At 38.6% G+C, this 8899-nt stretch overlaps 1 protein-coding gene across 10 annotated transcripts in view; it reads right to left on the reverse strand.

Moving 5' to 3' along the window:
- Positions 1-7762, reverse strand: part of LOC134210832 (protein alan shepard) — an 879934-nt gene extending 872172 nt beyond the window's left edge. For 2 of the 10 annotated variants that reach the window (XM_062687156.1, XM_062687148.1), the window contains exons 1-2: positions 7258-7760; positions 1768-2063 (exon numbers count right to left, since the gene is read on the reverse strand). The gene's annotated coding sequence lies outside the window, so the exon portion shown is untranslated. Of the gene's footprint in view, positions 1-1767; positions 2064-7068; positions 7091-7257 lie in introns of those variants that run through there. The other 8 variants (XM_062687157.1, XM_062687155.1, XM_062687153.1 and 5 more) reach the window with 8 other exon arrangements.
- Positions 7763-8899: the final 1137 nt, after the last annotated feature.

Raw genomic sequence — 8899 nt, forward strand, 5'->3', positions numbered from 1 at the left:
TGAACATCGATGCAACCTAATTGGCCTGGCATCGCTGAAAAACAGGAGATCTGTAATGCAAGCCGTTTTTATCGGTAAAGTGCTGAGAGGTGAGCTCGATGCTCCAGGTATTCTCTCTGAGAAGGATATTTATGTCCCGAAGAGATCCTTGAGACGGCGAAACTTCCTGCTGACGGACGCACGCAACACTCGATATGGACAACATGACCCCATTAGGTTTATGGTATCTAGGTTCAACGAAAGGTTCCAGCAATTCGACTTTGTTACCTAGGCTTGGTTACCGTATACTGATCATGAATGTTTTGTGCTATTTGTATAATGATCCTTCTGACAATATTATTGGCTTAACTTTGTTTGTTTGTTTTAATTTGACTGATTCCATGATTTATGATTGTACCGAAAATTTTTGTAATTTAATTTAGTTAAGTTTTTCACATCATCAAGACATAGGTCAGATGGAGGCGATCAAGCAAATAAATAAATAAATCAGTGTCCGGTATGAAATCAATATTTCTTTGGTTAAAGTCACCATACATATGCACCTTTACTTCAGGACGCACGTTATATAAAAATTCTTTGACGATGCCAAACAATTTATCACATACGTCCCTGCTAGCATTATTTGGAGAAATGTAAACTGAAGCATAAAGTGAGTTTCATCTGAAATTTGCACTTTCGGCCGCACTTGTTCAAATTCTTTAAATTTACTTGTCTTGATAATTTCTGAATTGTATTTTGTAGATATCGCAACTAAGACACTACATTACCACAAAAGTTCAACTCAATGGACGCAGTGGTTCTACGCCCCAACAAAAAAAAAAAGACACCACATCCCGATTTTTCTCGCACTTATTTATAGTCTCGGTCATCTCTATAAACGTTGTAACTAGGATGTGAGCGTGGTGTATGAATGAGATGGCTCCAACTGCTGGACAGTAGGTGCCAGTCCGAGGCAGGTGCCAATAGATCAACCACTAAGCACATCCGAGTTGGCAGATGTGTGATGTCTTCTGTTGCAGGTCAAGGAGTCAAGTACGCCACGCTTCAAGGGGGGGTTCTGAGGAGCATGACGATCCATACGAAATTTTAGGGGTTTCTTACAAACAGCGCTACGAAGGGGATTAGGGGTTCAAAATCGCAAATTTTTGCGTTATGTACTTTATGGATCTTCCCGGTGAGGACTTCCGAGGCGTCGAAGGACCAGCAATAAGGTAGTTTTATAGCTGTTTTGCTGGGCTCTCGGTGCTTCAGCAAGGGAGTGTTGCTGCACACTTGTGTATGTGAAGTTCGCTAAGCACTAAGCAGTCGTGTCTTGTACACAACCCCTGACATTTTTTTTGCGTTATGTAATTTGCGTATGAGCCCAAACCCCAAATCTTCCGATCTGGATCAATATGCCACTAAAACTAAATTTCCTTTGAATATGGTTAATTTTTTTGAACATAAACATAATTAGTGATAGGACCATCAGTATCACTGGTGCGTAAACTGTAGAATATAATATAAATTTATGTAAATTCGATATGACCACCCAACCAAAAGACGCGTTTTAGCCAATATTCTCCTTCTCTAATCATAACTCGCAGCATGTATAGTTTTTAGTGGAGTAGTTCAACAAGAGTCACTCAACTGCAGTTGAGTTACCGTCACGCCGTTTGAGTGCTTGGACAAACTGCAATGACCAACCAGAATGATAATGCACCAAACAAAAATTTTCATGAAAATAAGCCGATGCGATAACATCTCCTTTGATTATCGCGAACTCACCTGTCTACGCTGATGTCGTGAAACTGGCTGATTGCACTCGCCTGAGTCGCTTTTCCGGACTACTCACTGCTGTATGATTGAGATGCGTTTTTGCACTATCAAAAGGCACTAATCAGTCTGCGGTGATGAGATTCAATTTTCCTCGAAATGAGGAAAACACTTCACATACGGGTAATAACCAATTTTATTTCAATACACATGCACTGTGGTCGTCTGTGGTTTTTTGACCGTCCCGAGCGAAGCAAAAACTACGCGAAATTGCACTCACCAATACTAATCAGACGATGCACTTCTGCCTGCAGAGAAAAGTCGTCCGATAAGAGAGCGACCGTGAGCATCCATTTGTTTACGTTCTCACGATAACGGGTACTCGAACCCGCAATGGTGGTGCACAGCGGAACAATTTGACACACGTTAGCAGGGTTGCCGGTTGAATTTTATTACCTAAAAGTCATATTATTCTGCATTACGGAACTATCAAGTAGAAAAATCATCCGCTTGTACTGCTAGCACAGAGAACAGACGTTTGTCTTATGTCACGAGGTCGTGTAAAACTTTGTACTGGTCATTTTGAAGTGTGTCGTTATGCCCCCGTTGCGCGGTGCTATTGTGCTTAGAATGTTAGTGAAAATTTGCCGTATTTTACTTTTTAGCGCTAGTGGTGGCTGGTTTTCAGTCCGAATTGTCACTAGATGGCAGTATCACCTTGTTTACGTAGTGTAAGCCAACGCCATCGCTTGGGTTTGTATTGTCGGACAGTCTGCGTTGGCGGCGCTGAGGAGCTTTACACACGTTTTCAACAAAAATGTGTATGAGTCTCCATGCCTGTTCTCTTATCAATATAGCATGCTAATATTAATGGAACAAATAGAATTGTTACATATGGTCCTCCGTAGCTTAGTAGGGAAAGCACATGTTTAGCGTACTAGTTTCATGGGATCAAACCCCACCGAAGCAAGTGGTTACCCTCTCATACCCTTTTCCGAAATAAATCTATCACATGTCGTACATATGCATAATCGAGTTTCAGACATAGTATTTAATTTCCACTCCGGGTGACTTAATAGAAGAAACATAGGCAATTAACTTTGAATGTACTTACATGCAGTTTCTCAAACAAACGGTTGAATAAGAATCTAAGATAGAATACAACTGAATCGTTTTCTAACATAAGAATTGTGTTGGTGTCCAAAACGTGTACGTGTGAGGGCCAGAACATGTTGCACTATCATATACGGTATCGCTGATCCGAAAAATGTTATAGCCAAACTATCGAAATTTCTCTCGTCAATCCGACTGTCAAATCCATACAAATGAACCAAAACAAACTCATAGTACAAATATTAAAACTGACAGCATAATGTGTTTAATGAGTATAATCCGCAAAATTCCGCATTAGCGAAATCTGGACTAACGAGTCGTCGGATTAGCGAAAGAATAAAATTCCAGTTCTGGAAGATTTTTTGACAACTTATTACTGCGTGCTTGTACCAAATTTAAAAAAAGACAATTGAAAAAATGCCATTTGAAATCAAATCCTAATTTCCATTGCTTACGTCCCACCGATACAACATTTTAGAATATTACGCTACAGGGCCACTCAGCATACTCAATTTCAGTGAAATCATTCTAATTTTTCACTCACAAATAGAACTTGCGACTATGATCATAAAAATAGTTTGGCGGGACAGTTATGCCGAGAAATACAGCCCTTTTTTGTGTGGTTCCTACGCATACTTGCCTACGGTGCTTGCCTATACGCTTGAACGTAGTTTAAGGCCTTAGAAAGTGAAGCAATCGACCTTAAAGGTCTTAAGAGGTTTTTGCTTTCGCGTATACTAGGGTAAGACGGTATAATCCGCCCCACCTGGCCAAAACGCCCCCCTTTGATTTCTAGAAAACTATAACTAATTAAGGATCAAGATCAGTTGGTACCCGTAAGTATTTGTAAACCCATCATACTATCATACTATTTGAATGTGGAAGTATTTTTGTATTACACAATGAAAATAATAGCAAAATACAAAAAGTTATAGTTTTGATGTAACTTTTAATGTTTGTTTGCTCAACATTCTGGAGTGACTCTGGCATACTGTCCGCAAAACTTACACTGGAACACTCAGTTGGGCAACAAAATAACTTTTCTCAGTAATTAATATGATAAATAATTGCTTCCATCTTCAAAAATGTAACGATTTTCGAAAACATATTTCACTTGCCAAAACGCCCCAGTATATGCAGGACGATATGCCCTTACCAACTGGACACAAGCACAGCGAGCTTGCAGCAGTTGCTTCCAAATTGTATGGAAAATATTGAAATGTAATTCACACCTGCTTAAATGGACCTATGTTGGTTTTTTAATGTCAAGCGCATAAGGATTTGTAGCCTTTTTGTTATGGAATTGATAAAATACTAATGAATGGCTTTGAAACGTCTTTGGTTAAGGTGGGGCGTATTGCACAGGCACTTTTTGAAAATCATTTTTTCACGCCTTTCAAAAAAGCTTTGTTACGTGTTATCTGTAATATTTTTATATGACTAGGGTAAAACGACCTATTATGAAGGGGTTAAGCACCGTGTCAAAACAAAATTGATTTCAAAAATTCTTCAAAAATTGTCGTTGGTCGATTTCCACATTGTAGTAGTTGTATAGGATGCTCGTTAGTTTCGTAAATAATACGTCAATTGTGCTGAACTTATGTTGTTTTGTTTTTATCACAATGAAAACAAACTACCGCAATAATAGGACGCAGTTGCCTATCGTTGCGATATTTTTTGAAGGTCAGTCCTATTGTTGCGGTATTGCATGTAATTCTTATGGAGAGCGATACTGCAGCAATAGGACCTTAGCACTACCGCAATAATAGGCTCAAAGGAATCATATTTTTTACGAAAAATGTTGATTTTTCATCATTTTGAACGGTCAAACAAAAGCAGTTATAGTCGTTAATCCGACGAGTTTTACCCACAATTGTTTTTAATGCTATTATATCCAGAATGGACTACTTTAACACTACCGCAACATTAGGACATACCACAACGATAGGACGTTTTACCCTACTCACGGGTAATGCATTTGCGACTTCCTGGACTACCAAATAACACAAAGTTTGCATAAATTGCGTTGAAAAGTAAAAAGTTATCGAGGAGTTGCCGTAAGGGGGGCATATTATACCGTCTTACCCTAAATATACGTAAAGGCTGTAGGATCACTCCAAAACCGAACTTTTGATAGAAGGCTCGGAGACCCATAGTGTTATATACCAATCGACTCAGCTCAACGAATTGAGGTGATGTCTGTATGTGTGTATGTATGTATGTATGTGTGTGTGTGTACAAAAAATGTGAGACACACTTTTTTGTTCTTAGCCTTATCCGATTTGCTTGCAACAGATTGCATTCGACGCGAAATCTTTCCTATTTTTTCGCTATTGAAAATTGGCCCAATCTGCCTTTGCGTTCCGAAGTTATTAAAAAACATTGTTTGTTTTCCCATTTTTCCCAAGGCAAAAAAAAATTAAAATACGAGAAAGGCAAAAAATTTAAAATGGTGCAATGCATTCAAATGAACGCAAATGAGTGCAGTTTTGACCTCTCTTATGTGCTTTTCTTGTTATTTTTTATAATACACGAGAAAGGCACCATCACCGCTAGGTGGATTATTCTGGTTTTTATTTACTATAGTAGCTCAGATTAAGGCTCAGTTGAAAATTAAATAACTCTCCGTTTTTGAATTCTTCATCTAACCAAACGCCACTCAGCGTACAAGGTATGATAAAATGTTTAAGATAGCAACTATTCAAAAAACTAAGCTTGGGATGGTCAGTCAATATGGCATTTCGAATTCCTTATTTGACCCGATATTTTTTTTTAATAATGTAACAGTGTTTGAGAATAGAGAACAAATCAATGGAATGCTATTGAAAACTTATTAGATTTTAAATCTCAGATAAAATTGCAATGGATTGATAAATAACAAAATCGTATAAATCCGTTACAAAATTATCTACTTATGAGTCTCCAAAACCTATCATTTTTCGTAACGGTCTCATTTTTCCAAATTCTAAAATATACCCCCAATCCGAATCGAAGACAAAGACGTAGCCCTACGTCAAAATCGATTTTAAAACCTTGGGAAAATTTGTTTTCTAGTGTTTTCTAGTGGTCAATCGTTTTGTGGAATGCATCTTGTTGCAAGCAAATTGAATTCATTTTATTTAACTCGTTATATAGTCAGCTCACTATACATAATTCTTTATCTGTTAGACTACACACAAATCCGATACAGAAGTTTTGTTTTGCTTGGTTGCAAATAATCAACATAAATCATAAGCCTTCTGATAGCTCAGTAGAAAAATGCATAACCACTAACTAAATGTCGAATGAAACTGGGTTTGACTTCTTTTTTCTTTAATTTTAAATTTTTGGGTGAAGAATTGTATTGAACTTCTTGAGTATAAACTTATTTTTGGACTATGACATAAAAATGGTAATTGGTATACAGATAGCGTGGTGATGTGGCTAGAGTAAGCGCATCCCTACGGCTATTATTGTTTCTCTATTCATCCCGTGGATTCGCATAAGTGTATCTGCTTATGGAACCACCCCACCCATTTTTGGCCCTTCATACAGGAGTTTGATGAAATACAAACAATAGTATAATCATGATCAAATCGTTTGTCAGATATGGCCAGTGCTGTCGGCAGGTGCCTACAATAGATGGTAGTATCATCATCATCATCATCATCATCATGACATAAAAATGGTAATTGGCACATCAACCTCGCCTTCCATACATTAATACTAAGATTTGAGCCGGAAATATTCCAATAGTGGGAAATGTTGATAAATCTCTCTACTGAAGAGTATAAAAGTTCTTCAAAATTTTTACAACTGAAACTTGGCCTGCATTTAAAGGAGATTACATGATTGAACGGTTTTCTAGGCCTTCTATAGAATAAATATGTAACTTGTGTGACAAGCACAATGAATACATGATGCCCTCACCCAAAAACATTCTCGACCAAACTTTTTGCCATCTTCAGGAGGGCATTTTTTTAACGAGAAAGGCAAAAACTAACATCCAATGTGATCCAATGCTACGTTTTGACAGAACAAGTGTAGGTATTGATCAACTCAGTTGAATTCCATTGATAAGCCACTGTTGAACATGTTGAACTTTCTGTTTCCGTTCAAAAACATTGAAAGGTGTTTAACGTTTATTTCGCGTCAAAATAAAGCAAATATTCAATTCACTTGCCCAATCGAAAGGTAAAAATGTTCTCTAGAATAGCTTACTCTAAACGGCAACCCTGCTAGATGTGAGTGCGCTGGCCTTGTAGTCGGTCGGGTCGCACTTGTCAAACTCGAGAGACACAGGCTGCTATCTTCTCCCACCACCCTTATCTTCCTTTCACCGTTTCCACACCGCTCTTTGCTGTTGTCTGCAACTGAGTTGCAAAAAAGGATTTTTCGTCTATAAATCACCTTCACTCACAGGCCTACCAGGCTAGGGCGACAAACGATACACAGAATTGCGCAATTCCGCAACTAATTATGGGCAAAATTGCACAATATGCGTCCACCAAGGTTCGAATCACAGCCTTTGCAAAAAATACACAAAATTCGGCCCGCGGAACGCAAGATGCACCCGAAACCAATGGTCAGCGATTATTCTTTTAGCCTCTCCTGTCGCTATAATAGACGAAAGGCCTTCGAACTCTGCGGTGACGGGCGACAATCACTTTTTTTCCGCACTTGGAACCACCGCCGGAAAAGCAAGCTAACCAGAACGGAATCAGCAGAACTGAACGCGGACAAACACAACAGCGGAATATCGCGAACCGGAAACCGGGATAAACTAATTCCGAATTAGTTTTGTTTTCTACCACGGCTATTTTTCACTTATTTTCGCCAACAACACCACGGACTAACGGCGCAGCTAACAACACACGAAAAACGCGATTACACAAATTCGGCTCCGTCTGAGCTGTCGCTAGAATGATTATTCTATGCTCGTGTGCATGGATGTGTGGGAGAACAAACCGCGCGGGAGTGACTGAGTGCCGCAGTGACATGCTAAAAGCAACCTACACAGCGTTAACATACGATGGAACGTTGAAGCCATATAAAACTTATAATTTGAAGATATTACTTTTATTGAAAAATATAAAAATATGTTACACAACAATGAAACGAAATAATCAGAAATAACATTTATTAAAATTAAAAGTAACCTTCCTGCGTAGCAGCGATTGAACGTACCGCAGTAAGCAATGTTGTTCTTATCGTGCCGTGCTCTCACTCTCGCGAGTGGCATTTGCTTGATAGCCGGCTTTCTGCATATAAATTTGAACAGGGGAAAATGCATTTTAGGACCCATCATAGCCGAGCCGGTCCAAATGGTGTTATAGACAGGCAAAACGTGATTTTTGAATTCGCGCGCAAGTCATATTAACGTAACGTAAAACATGGCTTGGAACTTGTCATAAGACGAGTTAATACAATCCCATTGAATTCCACCACTTAATTGTATCTTGACAGATACGTATTTCGACCTCAACAGTAAGGCCGTCTTCAGTGTCTCGTACTTGACTCGACTTTCTTATCATGGCTTGGAAGTATTGCGTGAATCTGGATGAGGATACCGCTAAGGCCCGAAGCCCACGCACACTTTCTTTAATGCTACGTGCACGCAGCGTTAAAATAACGTAGTTGTGCATCGGCGCGGAGACGCAGCGTTTCTTGTTGTTACGATATTCAAGTTGGAGTAACAAAGCATGTTACGTTTAACTATTCTATTGCAATGAAATTTTAAAGAAATAATAAACTAAGAAAACTACAAAAACTAATTCAATTGGAAAAATTCACTAAAATAAAACTATATTATATACAAGAAAATTTACAAAACTATTAACACTTCAGCCCTCTCAGGGTCTGTCCGGGAGAATCGTTGGGGCGGACTCACTTCCCAAGCTTGTAACGCGAATTCAATTTCAACAAAACGAATGACGGAGAAAAGGGATTTGCGCGTGAAATAATTATGCTTTACACTAGATGTTAATTAAAAGTTCAAGGGTTGGGTTTATTTAATAAATTATAGAATAGGAGATATAAAGGAATGTACAAA

The sequence above is a fragment of the Armigeres subalbatus genome, chromosome 2, assembly GCF_024139115.2.
Source record: "Armigeres subalbatus isolate Guangzhou_Male chromosome 2, GZ_Asu_2, whole genome shotgun sequence".
NCBI classification, from domain to species: domain Eukaryota; kingdom Metazoa; phylum Arthropoda; class Insecta; order Diptera; family Culicidae; genus Armigeres; species Armigeres subalbatus.